Source organism: Brachypodium distachyon, chromosome 4, assembly GCF_000005505.3.
Source record: "Brachypodium distachyon strain Bd21 chromosome 4, Brachypodium_distachyon_v3.0, whole genome shotgun sequence".
In the NCBI taxonomy this organism is placed as follows: Eukaryota; Viridiplantae; Streptophyta; class Magnoliopsida; order Poales; family Poaceae; genus Brachypodium; species Brachypodium distachyon.
The window spans coordinates 26,830,472-26,850,113 of NC_016134.3; the positions used below are offsets into that span (position 1 = coordinate 26,830,472).

The 19,642-nt window shown below is 40.9% G+C and overlaps 2 long non-coding RNA genes and 1 pseudogene across 3 annotated transcripts; 1 reads left to right on the top strand and 2 right to left on the bottom strand.

Moving 5' to 3' along the window:
* Positions 1 to 538: 538 nt before the first annotated feature.
* LOC106866822 lies at positions 539 to 3,127 on the bottom strand. Its single transcript, XR_002959848.1, has 2 exons — positions 2,662 to 3,127; positions 539 to 1,380 (listed from the first exon to the last, which is right to left on the bottom strand). It is a non-coding gene; the product is annotated as an uncharacterized LOC106866822 (long non-coding RNA).
* Positions 3,128 to 3,196: 69 nt separating this feature from the next.
* Positions 3,197 to 5,237, top strand: LOC104584605. Its single transcript, XR_732416.3, has 3 exons — positions 3,197 to 4,145; positions 4,777 to 4,966; positions 5,054 to 5,237. It is a non-coding gene; the product is annotated as an uncharacterized LOC104584605 (long non-coding RNA).
* Positions 5,238 to 5,713: 476 nt separating this feature from the next.
* LOC100833819 lies at positions 5,714 to 13,031 on the bottom strand (annotated as a pseudogene). Its single transcript, XR_002959847.1, has 9 exons — positions 12,650 to 13,031; positions 12,287 to 12,559; positions 11,908 to 12,172; positions 11,460 to 11,685; positions 11,188 to 11,386; positions 9,222 to 9,431; positions 8,094 to 8,210; positions 7,537 to 7,950; positions 5,714 to 7,433 (listed from the first exon to the last, which is right to left on the bottom strand). The product of XR_002959847.1 is annotated as a U-box domain-containing protein 13-like (transcript).
* Between the last annotated feature and the right edge of the window lie 6,611 nt (positions 13,032 to 19,642).

Consider the following 19,642-nt stretch of genomic DNA (forward strand, 5'->3'; position numbering starts at 1 on the left):
AAGTGGACACTGCAACGTATTTCTGGAGTATTCTGGGGGAGCATGATGTTATCCAATAGATATTTCAATGCACCCATTCCTACAACCCAATGGACATTTCATTAAATCCAAGATACAGAAGAGAGAAAATAGACCATCAATTTGGATTTTTTTTTGCAAATCTTTAGAAAAGCAAGATGCAGGTGCGGCTTCTGCTCGAGCGAGCACAAGACTCGCATTGAAGCAGCCCCCCTGCTCGCCATGACAATTTCTAGATGTCGTCGCGGAGAAGCGAGGGGGAAAAGGAACACTTCTTCACGTTTCAGCAAAACAAGAAGACCCAATCCTCCTTCCCAGCCGAGAACCAAGCACAGGCTGTTGGCAACAACAAAAGATGGAAGAACACAAGAACACAAACACGATCAGAAATACTTAACTCTCGGTGAAGACTGCTGTGATGGGGTTCATGGTGACTTGGTTCAGTGATGCTCGTGTGTGAAGGCTAACGAGTGGAGGCAGAAGCAGCATTGCAGACCTCCATAGAGACGATATGATCACAAGTTCAAAGGATAAGATCAGCCCAACTCGTTTTCTAACGCTCAATCAAAGGCATCGAATCACACACACACACTCTACACTTCTAAACTGCAGTAACTGATCCAATTTACGAACACAACTTGCGCCTGTCATTTCATCAAACAAGTGACGTGCAACTCTACTGGTTGAACTAAGCAAAATCAAAATACATTCAAGAGAAACCAACCAGACGGACGGCAATAGAATCAAGAAATTGGAGATGCAGAAGTATGTGGCCTGCTGGCTTGCTGTTACTGCTCCGCGCGATAAAACAAGCTCGCGTGCCCTCGTGGCCTTGCCGTTGCCGTAGATCTTGGCCTGCAGGTTGTCCAGCGCGTCGTGGAGCAGGTCGACAACACGGCCGTCTGGTTGGACCGCGCGCGCCCTCAATCTCGCTGCTTCATCTTCTTCCTCGGGCTCCAGATGGGCTAGGACGTCGAGCTTGGACTCGGTGCCGGCGGAGTGGTCGGTGGCGAGCATGGCGAGGCCGTGGATCCCGCAGCCGGCCGCCTAGGTGCCGCCGCGACCCGCCCCTGCACGCCACCTCCACGCTCACCGGCTTCGCACACTCCTCCTGTCCTCCATCTCCCTCTCTCACTCTCTGCAGATGAAGCCAAGAATGGAGGTGAAAGCAGCCTGGTTGGGGATGGAGGTGGGAGAAAGAAACGTGGTCGAGCTAATTTTGATTTAACCCAAGTTACCATGTATGTTCGCTTTCTCAGCTTTATTGAGAGTCATTTGTAGCAGCCCGTGGCTTGTTTGGTTGTCTCATTTCATCTTTGTTTCACGGTGATGTACGATTGATTTTTGAGGAGTGCTTCCATGCTTTACAAAAAGAAAAATAAGGGCAAGGAGACTCATTCCTCTGGAAAAAAAAACGATTCCAATACAGACACCAGACAGAAAATAATGTAAATCAGGTAAAGCCGAGACGGTGACGCGGAGGTCATATGCACCCATGGTGGCAGCCACTCGTTTCTTCGCATGGCCATGTTAATACATGGGTCCACCTTATTAGAGATGGAAGATTAAGAGAGAGGCCTTATTAGAGATGGGAGATTAAGAGTCACACGGAACCTTTTGGATGGGATCCCTGACGTTTTATATCTCCTTACTTTTTAAACTTTGATTCTCTCTCTTATTTGTGTCAGCCACATCACATGTCTATTTTCTGTAACATTTTTTAATGATATTTTAGAGGGCGACTTGGTTTTATTTTTACTAATTTTAATTATTCGTACGTAATGTGCCAGGTACATGTACACCAAATGAAAGTATATAAACAAATTTGTTTGGTAAAAAATGAGGTACATGTCAAGTACATCCTAATACATGGCAAATACAATAGGATACATGTCAGCTACATTAGAGTAGATGGCGACATATCATCAATTTTATGTACCTCATAAATCATAAGTACCCTCTGCGGTGCGATTAAAGTACTAAGTACATTCTCAACCTGAGTATCTCATGAATTTGTCGATATACACATAAGTACCTCATCAGTTATAAGTACCTTGTCCGGATTTACTAGTACCATAGCAAATCGTGGTACATGTCAGTACATTACGGTAAATAACAATATATCTCATCAGATTTTTAGTACAAAACAAATACATCAGGTACATGTAAGTACATAGGATAGATGATAATATCTTTCACTTTATGTACCTCATCAACTTTAAGTACCCTCTCAACTACAACTCTCAGCTCCCTAATTCACCAATTTCGACCAGAAATCACATCAAACAGACAAACAAAAATCTGCTCCTTTTTTCCAAAAGGAGAGACGGTCAGAAGCTACCGGACAAAAAATAGAGAACTACAGTGAGAACTGGATGATCAAAGTACCATTGTTGGTGTACCAAGAACCGGCAAGCGAAGCCTTTCTCAAGCGCTCCATCCCAGGTCGAAGGTACTAAAAAATCAATCAACAGCACGCGATCGAGAACCATGAACCATGGTACACGCCAAATCAATCAACAGAACGCGATCGAGAACCAAATAATCAGCCGGAAACAGAAAAAAAAAACGAAGCCACTGCTCTGCCTCGCCTCCAACGGCGGATGGATCGCTTCGATTCGATTCTTGTATAAGTTAACGTACCCATGGTACCCAGGATGCACGCCATGGCCTCGAAGCATAGCAGCGCCATGGGGATGGGGGCAGGCGGGGGCGGCCGGCCGGATCTGGCCCCGTCCAAGGCGCGCGGAGGCGTACATGGTGGACGCAGGGGGGCCAAGCCTAGGCACGCGAGGAGGCGGGCTGGGGCGGCGGCCGGTGCGGGCCGGGACGGGGGCACCTGGATCCGCTCGCGAGGAGAAGAGGAGAGCCTGGCGCCGCTCGGGTCTGCGAGAAGACGAGAGAAGGCGCGTGGGTTTCTGACGAGAGGTACCACTGGGACCCACCACCATCTGCTTAAGAAGCGAGGAAAGAGAGTAGCGTGGGACACGTGGTTGGTACTCATCGTGCGTGCAGATGCCTTCGGCGTCACCTGGAAGGTTTGGCGTAAAGCAGGACCAGGAAAGAGTCAAAATTGAAGGCAACTGGTACGAGTGACGGGACTACTAGTCTTCTTCGAGGTATCAAATAAGGCTTTGATTGTATTCGCACAATCCCAATCTTTTGCGTGCATAACTTGGCATAGTGTACAACAAACTGAACATGGTTTAAACTGGTTACTAATACTTTGATAGACATAGAGGTGCCACTTCAGTGAGTACACTACATACACCCCACCTGGCAGCAGCATTCAGCATGATGCTCATATTTGCATGAAAAGGAATACAGTTCTTCCTCTTTACTTACTTGGAAAGGCGAGACCAATGCACTATCCGTGATTCCTAGCCTGTACTACAATGGCCATGATTCCAGGAAATAAAATTGCAGCAAAATCACTAACTAATCCGGCATATACCATAAGAATGTGACATTTTATCGTAAACCTCCACATCAACAAGCATTCTAATATTACTGATGCTTAACAGCTCCCATTCCAGATTTTTCCGGGACCGGTTGAATTCCTCCTCCAGGATGGTATCACTTCCGGCTCGACTAGAGAATTCACCATTCCGAATTCAAAAGGACTAAAAGCACTGCGCTCCCATGAGTGCATTTCGTCGAACAGTGAGCAATCCTTTGTCCTTTCCTTCGGTTAATGTTCTGGTGGAAACACGGACGTGTCAAATCCCCTTTGAACTGTCCAAATTCCGGTGGGTTTCGCATCGAAATTCTGATTAAAGATGTTTACAATGATGTTCTTTTTTGCTGCAAAAGAAAGAGAGAGTACTCCTCACTCGCCGCCGCCGCCGCTCTACGGCCTTTGTTGCCGCCGCCGATCTTCTAAACCACCACTCCTACCCTCCACGCAGCACCCCTCCCTCTCCCTCCCTGCAAACCCCGAGCCGCCATCCCTACCCTGATCCTCCCTCCGCCGCAGTTCTCTGCTTTTCTGGAGCGACGGACGGGCTTTGCTACGGCCTAGCTCCTCCACCTGTCGTCAGCCACGACGATTGCTGGCCTGCTGGAGGAGTCGTACGTCGCTTCTACCTTCTCCACCGTCGGCGCATCCCCGTTCGTGGGGGTTCAAGGTCAGTAGCCCCGATTCAGAGCTTCTCAACCCCCGAACTGACCTGAACTGTGGATTTCGTTGAAATTCTCGAGCTCGAAAATTTCGATCTGGAAACGTGCAATTTACCCACTTAAATTCTTACTAATCCTGAACTGTGGAGTAGTATAAGTTAAATTTATACAATTAAGCAACCAAAGCTATACATAACATAAGGAAAAAAAAATGGCGGATCGAACCATCTGGTCGCCTTAAGACCAGCCAGTCTCCAGAGGATCAGCTCCTCTACAGAGAGGTTGAACAGCACTGCAGCGGAGCACGCAACACCATTGAAAATCCTATTGTTCCTCTCTTTCCATATCACCACCTCACTCTCGTAAGCACAATGCTGGTGGAGGAAAGGTAGCATCAGAAAGGCAATGGAATCACCTTAGGATGGACCAACTTATTATAGGAAGGAACCAAAGTTATTGTTATTCACAGATTGCTTTTTCTTCAGCACCCGTGAATTACAGCACCATTTCCTTATGTGTAATTCACTAATGCTAGTCAGCCATCTACATTAGTAATTTAGTACTCCACTAGACTTCATACTCAAATAACAACATAAAAATCAAAGCTCGTAAAAGTTACTGACTTAATCTATTATGCAGATCTTTTGGTAGTTTTTGCAAGCCAGATAATGTCTTGCACACACCAGGCTATAAAGACAGGAGCAAATATTGGCTTTCAGTAGTTTGAAGGAGGATCATCAGGAGCAAAGGGATTATAAGCTGTAAAGTAGCTAGTTTGCAAATCCAACTGTGGTCAAGTCACTGAGGTCGCCCACATGAATCTAGCAAGGTAATTTGTTTTGCCATCCTAAACGATCTAAGACCATCTGCTTATTTCTCCAGCAAGGAACTGAGGTTTTCAGGGAATTCCTTGCAGCACATTTGCGGGGTAGCCTGCAGGTCCACAACACAAGGAAATGAATTGCTACCAATCTTCGTTACAGCAACAAATTTGATTTTGTGGGATCGAATTGAAAGCAGACGGCCGTAAGTAAAATAACTTGTTTTTATATCGTGTAACTGCAAACGGCTTATAGTATAAAACGGTTTCCTTTATCTTACGTAATTATGGCAAACGACTAAATATGTATAACCATTTGCAATTACAAAATATAGATTGTAAAAGGCGGGCTAGAAGCGACGTAGGGATATCTTGTTTAAAGATGGTAAACCATGGGCATAACAAACCTTTCGGAAATCTCGTTCAGATAGTGTGTCGACCAGTTTAGGGCCACGAGGGGTACAATAACAGCATTTAACATAAAAACTACATTAAATAATATAGTGGAGATGCAAATAACAGTCCAGCACAACCTCACATGTATATGCTTCAAACACAAATATGTTCAGTTAAGAAAAAACACAAATATGTATTGGCGTCTTGGCGAGGCTTGTAAATGCAAGAGAACAATATTTAAGTCAACTATGTAAAATACAATGGGTAATTCAGATTCTCAATCGTTCGAAAAACAATTGTTGCTGTTTTGAAAGAGATAGATGGTCTATTTGCCAAAAGAACAAAATGAGAACATTTGACTGAGCCCAGTAGGAAATGCTATTTTTTTAAAAAGAAATAACAATGATCTGACTATCAATTTAGTAAACAGAAAAGAGTAGATAAAATAAAATCAACAACAAACTTCCATTGTATAAAGGTTACTCGAAGTTAAAATTGCTAGCTCTGGTGTTGGCACCATGATGTTCATCCATATCTCCCGCAAGGGAACTACAAAAGACTAGAGACCCCAGTCTTTGCACAAAGCTGGACAAACCTCATATAATTTGAGTAGTTGTTTGAGTTTCCCATCCAAAATGCTGAGAACTTGAAATCGACGGAAGTACTGTTTAACTTGTTGAGGTACACCCGGCCAAGAATGATGTTGTATTGATACATGATGTTCACCACGTTGAAGTGGATGTGTTCCGTGCAGTCTCCCTCACCAAACATCACCGGGAGGTCGATCCTTCCTAGAGCATTGTTTTCCTGCCCCCAGATGCTGGCCAGGGGGATGCCGGCCCATTGAAGACATGTGTGTGGGAGGTTCATCTCGTCAAGGGTACCAGCGAAGATGAAAGAATGATTTTTGTTCAACAAAAATTTACAAACATGCAGAAGAATGATCATTATATATGTTCAAAAACGTTTAAATATTTCCTGTCAATTTACTGTTCACCCAGAAAGCACATCCTCCCCATTTAGCCTCACTCATGTCACTCCATTGTTTTCTTTATTCCATTCAAGAAGCTGGATCGCTTTCCTTTTCGCTCTGTCTGTGCCACTTCTTGCTAGCTCCACCAGCGAGGGCACGACGCCCTGCTGCTGTGCTTCAGCAAGATGTTGGTGCTGCTCGCCACTACAAAGGTGCACCAGAATATTAGCTGCATTTTCCTTGTTCCTTGGGGATTCATTTCTTATGACTTCACACAGGCTTGGTATGGCATCGCCAGCAATAATAGCTGCCTTCTCCTCTGGATTAATTGAGAGAATTGACAATAGAGCAATGGCTTCATCCGGTATTCCATCTTGAGCTCCCTTCAATAATTCTAGCAGTACAGGAACCAACCCAGCTGTAACAGCTTTACCCTTGTTGCCCTGATAGATACACAGATTAAATAATGCTGCTGTTGCATCCTTTTTACCTCGTTTACTCCCAGTACTCAACATCAGTACCAGAGGTGGAATCGACCCAGAAGCCCCAATTATCACCTTGCACTCGTCCACAACTGATAGGCTGAACAGCGTGGCGGCTGCATTTTCCCGAGCCACCATGCTACCTCTCTAGTACTTCTACAAGTCCAGGAATAGCTCCGGAGGAAACAATTCTCATCTTGTTCTCATCGTGAATAGAGACATTCAGGAGAGCAGTAACAACGTGCTCCTGAGTGCTAACATCAGTCGTCGATAACAGGCCCATGAGGACAGGAATGCCGCCAGAATCTCCTATACGAGCACAGCTTTCAGTGTTACGCCTTGCAAACTGGCGAAGCGTACCTGCAGCTCCACGTTGGTCCAGAAGATTTTGGGATGATAGTTTCTGCAGAAGCTCGGTAACTCTATTATGCTCAATAATACTACTGACTTCAACAGGTCGTTTCGGTGGCTCCAGCTCCAGACAGTATAATTCACACCACTGGACGATCAGGCCATGGAGGGCATAATTTGGAGTCAGTGATTTGTTGACAAGCTTCTGCTGTGTCGTCGGACAGGTGTCGTTCCCAGCTTTAAACCATTTAGCAATGCTGGCTCGCTCATAAGTCTGCACATGCATTTTCAGGGAGTTATTACTGTAAGATGAAATGGGAAAGGAAAGCTCTGCAGATTGGTAGGAAACAAACACAAGTTGTTAAGCAAGCAGAGACCTGCCCAGTGGAGACCATAACCGGGTCTTCCATTAAGCAAAGTGATATCGGGCAACGAAAAGCATCCGGGATAACAGCAGAAGTCGAGTTATCTTTCGAGGAAGTGCCTGTTAAACTTGCTGGGACTAGAGCCTGAGCAAAGTCCTTAATCTTTTTCAGTAGCATTGACATCTTCTCAACTACAGCTGCAGGATCCGCCCGAATAGACATCTCATGCAAGGCCAATGATTCTTCACTGAGGTCAGATATGGTGACAAGCTGCAACTTCTCAGATAGTCCTCGATGAATATCTTGATCAGAACCGGTAGCATTGGTGCTTGAATTGTAGACAGACATCAGACCATTGAAGAGATCGCCATCAGATGAATCCGATAGCTCTTTAGCTCTTTTCAATTGAATATGTATCAGTTCAATCTGCGAAACATTTGTAGATGTGTTAATTAGCTCCACAAGTATAACATGACGATCAAGGCAAACAGGGGGAATGGCTTTCAATCGTATCTGCGTACTGTAAATCTAAAAGAACACATTCGAGAGTCGAGTATACACTGGTCTACCTGTTCCCGTACTTTGTCTGATATACCAGGCTCATCAAACGAGATGCCATCTAAGACTTGTTCAATCCTTAAAGCAATGTCCTGGGAAATCTTCATTATTTTCTCATTCTCAAGAACCTGCAAACAGGGGAACCATTAAGTGTTAGAGTAAAATACACCACTAGTCCATGAAGTCGGCAAAAATGAACACTTTAGTCCATGAACTCGAAAAACGCACATTTAAACCCCTAAACTGGGACAACCGTGTCACTTTAGTCCAAAAACGATTGGGCGACGCTTAAACACGCCACGTGGGCGTCACGTCGGCTTCGGCGACCCCTTCACCGGCGTCCTCTCGTCAAAATTGAGCACTGTGGGCTTGATAGCAACCTTAGGCGAGGCAGCGGCATCAACGGCGTGGTTCTCAGGGCCCCAAAATCACCGTCTGGGCACGGCCGCCTTGCCCCTCACGGGCGCTCGGGCATGGTGATTTTGCAAAAGAAAAATCCTGAGAAAATCGAGTAGCAGCTCGCGGTCCTGGCCGAAGCCGACGTGGCGGCCACATGTTTAAGCCTCGTTTTTGGACTAAAGTGACACAGTAGTCTCAGTTTACGGGTTTAAGTGTGCGTTCTCCGAGTTCGTGGACTAAAGTGTTCATTTTTGCCGAGTTCATGGACTAGTGGTGTATTTTACTCTAAGTGTTAAATAGCCATCATTGTGTCTCTACTAGGTACAAATTAGTTGCAACTTACAAAATCATTAAAAAATCAGCTACAGATTATTCTCTCCATCCCATATTAAGTGACGAAATATTACATGTATCTAGACGCTTTTTGGATATAGATACATCAAAATTTGGGCAAATTTGAGTAACTTAATATGGGACGGAAGGAGTACAAGGGATACATACATATTGCAATAAAGTTTAAATTATCTCAACAATTATAGTCTTTATATAACTCACGGATATCAGGATGTTCCGATACTCCTCATGGGCAATTTCCTAGCTGCCATCATTACTCAAGAGATAAATTAATATTTTTATCACATGATACTGACTAGCTATTATTCTCTGTTAACTGTCTCTATGTGCATTATACTAAAATGTTACGTCACTAGGAGCACGCTTTGTGACCCAAATGAACATACCTGCACTGCTGCCGGAGTACTCATGTCAGGTTTGATGGACCCGTTGATAATATTCACTTCATCAAGCATGTCGATTATATGCTGTGTAACTGGTCTCTTACCTGGTTTAAATTGAATGCACTGTATCCCTATCTCAGCGCATATTCGTATTTGTTCCAACAGTGTGTCCCCCAATGATATCTGCAATCTATTCCTCCAAATATCAAGTATCTAAGGAAAGAAATTGCAATTGTGAGTCATGAGTTACAAAAAGAATCAACGTGCTTAACGGAAGTATGTAACGTACATAGACCCCATACGTCATTTTTGTTTTCTCAAGAACCTCATAAAGAAGAGAATTGACCCTGTTTTATAAGGGAGACTGGGCAAAACCATACACGGATGACAAGGTTTTTTGAATGGCAAGTGTAAAAAAACCAATACCTCATGCCGACTACTCCTAAAGTAAAACCAACAGGTGTGTGTCTATATATATATATATATATTTTGACTAATTTGAATACATCTTTACACTAAGTCATGTTTAGATCCATCCAAATTTTGACAAACTTGAGACATCCTTTGTTGGACGGAGGGAGTATATAGTTTCAAGTTAGATATAACAGTATGTAAATTCCATTGTAGAAATATTGGCTAAATGTTTCTCACAGATAATTAGTTACTTGCGGATGTTTATTTGCATGTCTTTTATTGCATGCAATTTCTTTCAAGTAGTTCTAGGTTTATATGGGTGTCAGCATCAATCGATGCAGAGTCACTACCAACCCCTTGAAAAAATGTTTCTTTAAAGATCATGTTCATTTTTACTTTTGTAACTTTTACTGTTGCTGTTGCATAGCCTCTGAGAAGAATGTTGTTTGACTCGCATATATGCAAAAGCATGGTTTTTGAGTCGGCGACTAGTCGGTGACTAGTCCCCGAGTCTGTGCAGCAGGCGAGACTTGCGCCGGCGGCTCGACTTGCAGGGCGAGTCGCGCGACTAGGGGACTCGTCGGAGACTAGCTCCGACTAGTCGGCGACTGCAAGCCACGAGCCACTCGACTTGCCCACTGAAAGCCCCACATGCCAGGAAAATTTTGGGCTGTATATAGGTCGCCAGGAGAGAGAATCAGGCCGGATTCACCAAGGAAGAGGAGGGAAAGGGAGGGAACGGACGGGGAAGCGGCGGGAAAGGGCGGGGAAGACCTGGCGGATGGCGCTGCCACCACCGCCGCCCCGGGATGTGGCCTCGACGACGCTGCTTCCTCCGCAGGGTGCCTCTGCTGCCTGGATGCGCTCACTCCTCCCGTCCTCTCCAGAAATCTGCGCCCTGAGACCTGGCGCCTGACTCCTCCACTTCTGCCGCCCCAATTTCACCTCCACCACCACTCGTCGGCGCCGCCAGTCTCCCTCTCCTGGTCCCCTTCTACTCTGTTCTCAATTTCTCATGCGGCTGTGCTGTCTGTGACATGCTGCGTGCTCTGTTCTGATTCTTTTCTTTGGAGAATGCGTTCTGACTTCTGAAATCTAGTGCCGCTCTCTTCTACTCTGTTTTGATTTCTGAAATCTGCTCCAGTGCTCTATCCTCTGTTCAATTTTGCATACAATTTCTATCTCTCTGTCCAAGTCCAGTGCTGCTCCGCTCTCCTCTGTCTCTCTTTCCCTTCAATTGATGCTGCTAAACCTATTTCTGATGCACTAAATGATCTACTCCCTCCGTCCAACAAAGGATGTCTCAACTTTGACTAAATTTGAATACATCTATACACTAAGTCATGTCTAGATACATCCAAAATTTGACAAACTTGAGACGTCTTTCGTTGGACAGAGGGAGTATAAATGTTTCTACTAGTCAAGTCGACTTGGGTCGACTAGTCCAGCCTAGTCACAGACTAGTCTACCTAGTCTCCAAGTCTGTGAGAGGGCGACTCGACTCGACTCGGCGACTTGAAAACCATGTGCAAAAGCATGACTAGTTTTATCTTACTTTCGCTTTGAAGTGCTGGAAAGATGTGTTGGTACTCTTGGGACTATCTTTCTCAATGAAGTCCTGGGAGTCTGGAACAACACTCAGGGGATAGTCTCTACAACCTGTGAGTATCTCTATGATAATAACACCGAAACTGAATATATCTGCCTTGATGGAAACTATGCCTTGGATCAAGTATTCTGGTGCCATATATCCACTGCAGCACAGTTTGAAAAGTTGGGGCATTGCAAGAATGAACAGGAGGTGCTACAAAAGAAGGCACAACTTACCGTGACCCCACACAATTTTCAGTGATGATTTGGGATTGCTTGTCACCAAAAATCCTCGACAAACCAAAATCCGCTATTTTTGGCACCATAGTAGCATCCATCAATATATTTTCAGGTTTCAGGTCCAAATGAACAATATGACATTCCTCATGAAGGTAATGCAAACCACCACAAATCCCCCTAATTATTTTGTATCTCATGTTCCAGTCAAGGCCTGATGACTCATCTGTTAAATCCAGTCAATGATCACATCCAGGGTAACATAAACAGCACCGTTTTGTGTGAGAGTGGGAGGAATGATATATAGTTTTTCTGTCAGTCATCTGAAGCTAGAGACAAGCCTAGTAACTGACACAATAAAGGTTAAGTCGTGCCCTAACAAAGTAAACTTCAGAGAAGACAAAAGATAAAAATAAATAAACTATAGTAGAATCTTTCGTAATCATACCAGAGATATACTTGTCAAGGCTTTTATTAGGTACATGCTCAAAGCAGAGCAATCTTTTTGGTATTTCAGCGAAAATATAATTCCCACTTCCTTCCAGTTTTATGGCTTCCCAACTTGATTCGGCACAGTAACCAACAAATTGCACTACGTTTCGGTGCTTGATCCCCATAAGATAACTGACCTCTCTCTGGAATTTATTATCTTCCAGCACATGTAAGTCAAAAAGTTTCTTCACAGCAATACTTTTCCCACTCCGAAGAATGCCCTGTAATGCATGTTAAAGCTCACTTCATAGTATGTACTTGTGCCTTCGGTTAATGACTATTAATTGCTAACTATCATTTGATAAGTAGAGTACAAGGAAATTGGCCGTGCATACCTTGTAAACCACTCCATACCCACCTCTTCCGAGTTCTTGCTCTGTGGAAAAATCACCAGTGATGGCTTTCAAAAATTCTAATGGCAGAAACATTGGTATCGCACTTGGATCCTGTAGCTTCTTCTCCCATATATCATTTCTCATAGCCATTTCCAGCAGAAACTTTCCGTGAGATTTCAACTACATGTACATTCCTTTAATTGGCTTCAGTGTCTAAGTCGGAGAGGTAGCATGACTATAGATCGGAGGATGCATCTGGGTGAGGTTTAATTCCTGTTGGCAGAACACAGCGCTAAAAATCAGATCTGCAATACGGCAAGATCTTGAAGCACAAGCGCATAACCCGAAGAACGTAATACTAACCTGGTGAGCTGAAGGCCTTCGTGCTTGAGCTCAAGAGGATCCAGGATTCTCCTGGATGCGGAAAAGTGGCCGCATCGAGCTTGATTGGAGGAGAGATTAGGCCCGGGACGATACAGTTGGGCGTGGAGAAGTCGTGTTTTCTTCCGAATTACTCCGTAATAAACTCCCAAACCTAAGGCCGCGTCAATCTTTGGCCTCACGGAGCACGCGCTGGTTCGCCACTCGAGAAATTTGCACTTCAGATTGCTTCAGAATTCCAACTAAATCGCGAGCTCTCCCCGGAATGCCCCTGTATCCCTTCGGTCAACTCCGACGGTTAGCAAGTAGCAAGTCCGAAAGCTAAAGCCGACGAACTTGTGGCCTCCCAGCGATCTGTCCATCGCTTTCACCCCTGCTCCTAATATTTGCCCTTTGATATTCTGCGCGACTACGGAGAAGGAGGAAGCCCACGAGCGTGCCGCCACCAGGGCCGAGCTCGATGCCGTCCGGGCCGGGCCGGACAGCCACGCCGGTGATTGGGTGACCAGTACTTTTAGTGGATAATTTCTAGTCAAATTACGGTTCAACACTTATGGTTACTCGTCTTTTTTGGACGGAGACTATCAAGGTTTTGAAACCTTTTAAGGTAATCAATTTCGTGCAGTATTATACCACGAATATTATGTATAAATAGATATTAGATACGTTAATATTCAAATTATTTCGGCTAATATTAGGTTATATGGTAAATTATGATTATCTTTTGCAGGATCTTATAAGGCTGGTGAGGCCAACGGAACTACCGACGGTTTTCGCAGTGATGTAATAATCCTACTCAGTACTCACCGTATTTATTACTATATTGCTTCAGGAGTAGCTAAGTTTATTTCCCTAAGCGTCTTTAGTCAGGTTTATATGGGTGATTTCTTATCGTCTTCCCAGGCAGTTCCACCCGAAGGGAACACTTCTCTACGGTTACAAGGTTCTCATTTCAACGCCACACACACACGGCTTAACAGAGAACTACACGCAGAGGTTTCTCCTATAGGATCCCTAGCATAAGCACCCACCCGTATAAACATGCTAAAAAGACCGAGGGAAAAACAAAACTACTTCATTTCACAATATAGCTTACATACGGTTTTCCCTTTCGGGAACCCCCGAAGGGTTCACACAAAGATAAAGAAATTACCTTACTACCTTCCCAGTCTTATGTTACAAATGCCTTGATTATACAGGCTTTATTACAGTGGGAAGTGGTAGTACTACTACTAGAAAGCAGATAGTTTTCTGGCTAACTGCCCTGAACTACTTGCTATTCTGAAGGCTTGTGTTGTGCTCGATGGTTCTGTGTCCTCCAATGCTGCAAAGAGCCTCCTTATATAGGCACCATGGCTGGCTCAAATAGTGCTCCCTTGCATTATTTACCTCACCTTTCTCCATGCCCATGATGCATCTACTTTATAGGTCTTTATAGGTCCTAGGCTTCTTTTATAGCCTTTGGATGCATGCATGCATGGTGATAAGGGGTCTTTTGGCCTGCCACTTCTCTTTGGTTGCATACGAACGTGGCTTCCTTCATCTTGGGAGTAGTCTTGTGTTTTAATGATAGTGTCTACGACACACTGCAGCCTTACTGTCTGCTTCCTTGACTATTCTTCGTCTGCACACCATAAATCATAGGATCCCATGCATTTGTGATCTTGGATGCTGATGATGGGTCTTATATGCCTAATACATGCTAACGATGGCTCTTAAGATTTAATATTTTTCATTATTTTTGATTATTTATATTAATTTTTTATTAATATATATATATTTTTTTTTTTTGAATCATATTCAAATCAAATGATATTCTATCAACTATTCGGGGTATAGGTGTATATGTCCTCCCCGCCCGAATAATTGATAGTAATATCAATTAAAACTCTGGTTTTTGCCCGTGGCCTGCAATATCCATGTGATCATCTTCTGAAAGATTAAAATCAAATTTTGAAAGATTTAGTTCAATTTTTAAATCATTTTCTTTTTTCATTTCTTCAAATTTTTGCATGAGTTCAAGTCGTAATTCTTTGAAAATTTCTTCTTTTAACTCTTCTTTCCATATTTTTGAGGCATCTTCTAGTGCTTCGTTTATCTTCAGATCTATATATTCAGAGTCTAAAGGATCTACTCCTTTTATGAGGCAGTCTTTGTATGTTTGATATTTAAGAGATTCTTCTCCTTTTACCTTATTTAATATTATTGTTTCTTCTTTTACATTCTTCGTATTTGATGAAGAAGAAATTTCTTCACCTTTGATCTTCTGGATATATTCTTTGGCTTTCGGTTCTATGTAATAATTTTCACCTATCATACCTTTTGCTCTACTCAATGCTTCATTGACATCAACATATTTCTTCCATGTTATGTCCTCTTTCCTTTTCCTTGCATCTAGCTTTTCTTTTATTATTTCTTCAAAAGTCATATATATTCCAGGTCTGATTCCATCAAATAGTACATATAATGGCTTATATTCTTGCACTGCAATGTTTGCTGATATTGGTAACTTTTTGTTCATCATATTGAAATATTCAGCTAGGCTATTCAGGATCGATAGCATATAGCCTTTTTCTTCTCTTTTATTATTATATTGGAACCAGAAATTATCAAGTATGCATTCTTGAATTTCATCGAGGGCAATATGTCCCTTAGGTTTAAATTTGAATGTATTCGGGGGAAATATTTTGAGAGTGTTTTCATTTCCAAAGGTGAATACTTCCACCCCATTGGGAAGCAATCCACGCTTCATTCCTGCAAGATTGATGAACGGGAGAATATGTCAGGTAAACAATTATCTTTCCCCTTAATATGCTCAAAAACAACTTTATATCCATTTCCAGTTATGATATCTTCAAATAAAACCCATCTTCTAGTAGAACTCTTCTTACTATTGATTTGATTATAATATCTACATATTGCTTCACAATCAGTGCGTACTGTAAATTCTTTAAAGCCCAAGTATAGCCTAAACGCGTCTATTGCATGGACTACCGCGAGGATTTCTCTATCAATATTATTTACTGTTTTTAATTTATAACTTCCCGAGGCATACCTACATATCTTTTCTTCTGCCTTTGGAGAGTACTTATTGGGTTTTTGCTTTAATATAGCACCCCAACCTACTTTAGATGCATCGGTTTCGATTATAAAATAATAATCTTCTAATGGCAATTCTAAAGGTTTCAAATTTTTGACCTTTTCTTTTATGGCCTTGACTAACTTTATATCTTCAGAATTAAAATACCTTTGCCCATTCTTTCTTAATTTAGCATATAAAGGTCCAGCTAGTTTTGCTAGATTATCTATATAATTTCTTGCATAATTTACAATCCCTAGGAATTGTTGTAGAACCTTTTTATCATTCATAGAATCAGGAAATTGTAAAATTTTCTTTGCAATATGCTCTTGCAGATGTATTTTTCCTTCTCCTATTTCGTGCCCAAGAAAATTGATTTTCTCTTTACAAATCTCCATTTTCTTTTTAGATAATATTAGCCCGTTTTGTTCTACCTTCCTAAAAAAGACTTCAAGGTGAGCAATATGCTCCTTGTATGATTTTGAGAAAACCAATAAATCATCTACATATACTAATATAAATGCTTGATTCTCATTAAATATATTTTGCATCTTTCTCTGAAATAATGCAGGGGCATTTTTTAATCCTAAGGGCATTACCAGCCATTCATAATGACCTTGAGGGCATGTAAATGCTGTCCAAGGAATAGATTCCTCAGCCATTTTTACTTGCCAAAACCCGGCCTTTAAATCAAACTTAGAAAAATATTTGCTTCCTTGTATTCTATTAATCCATTCTTGCTTATTGGGTATATTGAATGCATCGTCTATTGTATTATCATTAAGTCTCTTGTAATTAATAACCATTCTAGATTTTCCCCTGACTTCCTCAGCGTGATTCCTAACTATAAAGGCAGCTGACCTATGAGGGCTTCTGCTTTCCCTGATGGCTTTTAATTTTAATAACTCTTCAATATGCATTTTGAATTCTTCTATATCCTTGGGAGTAGCTTCTATTGGTCCTGACTTGATTATGTAATCAGGATTGATAATATTTATCTTGCAGACTATGGAGTTCTTATCCCAATGTTTCATTGGTATTTCTCCAATGATTTGTATGTCTTCTAATTTTTGCACTATTTTGTCTATATCTTTCTTGGTTTTTATATCTCTATACCAATTTGGTGAGAATGATTGTAAACCTATACATTCGGTATACGTATTTTCTATATGGTATTCTTCTATGGCATTACTAAGCTCTTCTTCTTTGCAGATTTCAAGAGAACCTTCATCAGCACTATATTTTTCATTTATATTAGATATTTCTGCATTTTGTACGGATTTTCTCTGTCTTATAATCTCAGATATGTATGGAACGTTATCTTGATATGGGATGAATGTAACTCCATCTTCATGTATAATAGTGGTTTGCAAGGATTGTTGTAAAAATCTTAAACCTAGTATCATGTCATCCTTTATTACTGACAAATCTCTAATTGTAATTTCATCTATAATATATTTTGTTCCATTTATGTAAGATTCAATATTATAGGCCAATTGATTGTGAATCTTTTGTATTCCTGACATGTCTGTAGAGACTTCAGCTTTATCATTGTCTATAGTTTTAACTATTTCAGGGCATCTCGCAAAATACTTGTCATGAATGATGTTCTTTGTGCACCCTGTGTCTAATAGTGCTAGTATTTTATAGGAAATATTTGGTTTTAATACTATTTTGACTGGGATTCTTATCCCCAGAACCTCCTTAAATGGTAAACGTACTATATATTTGTTTCCAAAGCTAGTAATGGCGTCCTTTAGTTGGATAAGCCTATCTCCTTTTCTTTCTTTTACTGTCACCATTTGATCCTTTAATTCAGTATTTTTGACCATATTATCTTCTTGATATTGATTACTACTACTATTATTTTCTAAATTATACTTTACCTCTTCTAGATCTGCTTCTAGTTTATTCATTCTATTCTCTAAATTTCTAACTCTACTAAATAAGATTCGTTCTTCTGGTTCACAAACTATTTCTTGTCTCCAGGCTTGATTTCTAGCCTTCAAACAAGAGGCACAAGCTTGTCTTAAGCATAAACTACATGTAGACCTATTTTCTTGGCTTGGATAGTATATACAAAACACACATTTTATATTATAATCTCCTTTACCTCTAATCCAATCGTGCTCACAATCTACTTGATTCATCATTTCAATTTTTAAACCGGCTAAATCATCTATTAGATCTATTTCATCTTCACTTGATTCTTCTTCTAAAGTATCATTTTCTACTTCATCTGTTTCTATGATAGAGTATATCGACTCATCATCTTTTATTTCTTCATCGCATACTAGGATATTTTCATTAACACTATCTATAATTAACACTCTCTCTTGCTCTTCATATTTACTAGAATACCTTTTCTGATCTTTATTAGGACAAGTTTTACTTAGGTGATCTGGTGAATTACATATAAAACACCTACATGTTTTATCATAAGTTTTTCTAGGATCATATCTTCTTACATTTCTCTTATGTAAATAAGGAGCTCTATTGTCAGATCTTCTTAGAAAATATCTTTTCTTTGTTCTAAAGTTCCTATTATCTCTCCTCTGGGGTTTGTAATATTTTTTATTTTTATGCCTATTTTCTCCGTATGTTAATGGTATTTGAACAATATTATTGCAAAAATTGTAGTCTGCTTTTTTCATAGATCTTTGGGCTTGTATATCCATACATACCTTTCTTAGTTGCTTAAAAACAAAATTAATGGCCTGAGATATATTTGAAACCGAACCATCTGTTTGTTTCTTATATTCTTCAAATATTATAGATCCTAAAGGGTCAGGTAATTTGTTAAAATATCTTTCTACTACCCCTTTATTAAAACCTTGTTTAGCGGTGGTAGCATTATATAAATAATGCTGGGAGAATTCTTTTATACCTTTCCAACTTGTTAACGTTAATTTTTCTATTTCTCGCAACCTCTCATTCTGCAATGTGGTATCTCCTAAATCTGGGTCTTCTGCTATGACTATAAGTGATATAATGTTAGCGAAGTTATGGGGATTACTTCCAGCTGCTTTTAATTCTTCATATTGACTAGGAAATGTTTCTACCCATTGTTCCCATAAAACTTTTACAGATTCTCCTAAAAAGGTTTCAAGATAGGTTATCATATCTTCCACCTTATTACCTATGCTATGCTGATTTTGTATATATTTTTGAACTATTAAACCTTTCCATATGCTAATTATATTAGGCCAGTCTATTGGGTCATGGGCTGCTAGATTTAATATTGCACCCTCATTCTTATAATTTTGAAATTGTACTGGTTTTTCAAAATCTCTTCTTTTAGTACCCATATATCTATATTGTTCAGGGATGTATGTTGGTTGGAAATCATCTTTTTCTGGAGACCATGTTCCGGCTGCTCTTCTTGGTCTTTCTCTCTCTCCTTCTCTTTTTACTGAAGTATCACCGTATGTCCTTCTTCTTTTGTTATTCATTTCTACTTCCATAGCTTCCATTGCATTTTCTAAATTGTGTATTCCTACATCATCTAGAGAGTTTATAAAGTCACTGCTATCTTCAGATCCATCAAAAACTTCATCCTCTTTAAGCATATCTTTTATCGATTCTTCTTCTTCTTCATAACTTTCAGTTAGTAATTTATTATTTATGTCCCACTGCTCCTCTTCACCTACATCTTTATTTTTATGGCTCTGGTCTGTATTATTGGCTTTACTACTACCAACCTTATTTTCTTTTATCATTATGTTTTTATTTAGTCTGATTGAACTACCAATGACAGGCTTCTTCTCATTTCTTAATCTTTTTAATCTTGCAATCTCTCTAATGAAAAACAATTCCTTTTCTCTTATCTTAGGCCAATCTTTTGTCATAGAATTATTATATTCCCATTCTATATGTTTCAATTTTCCTTCGTAATG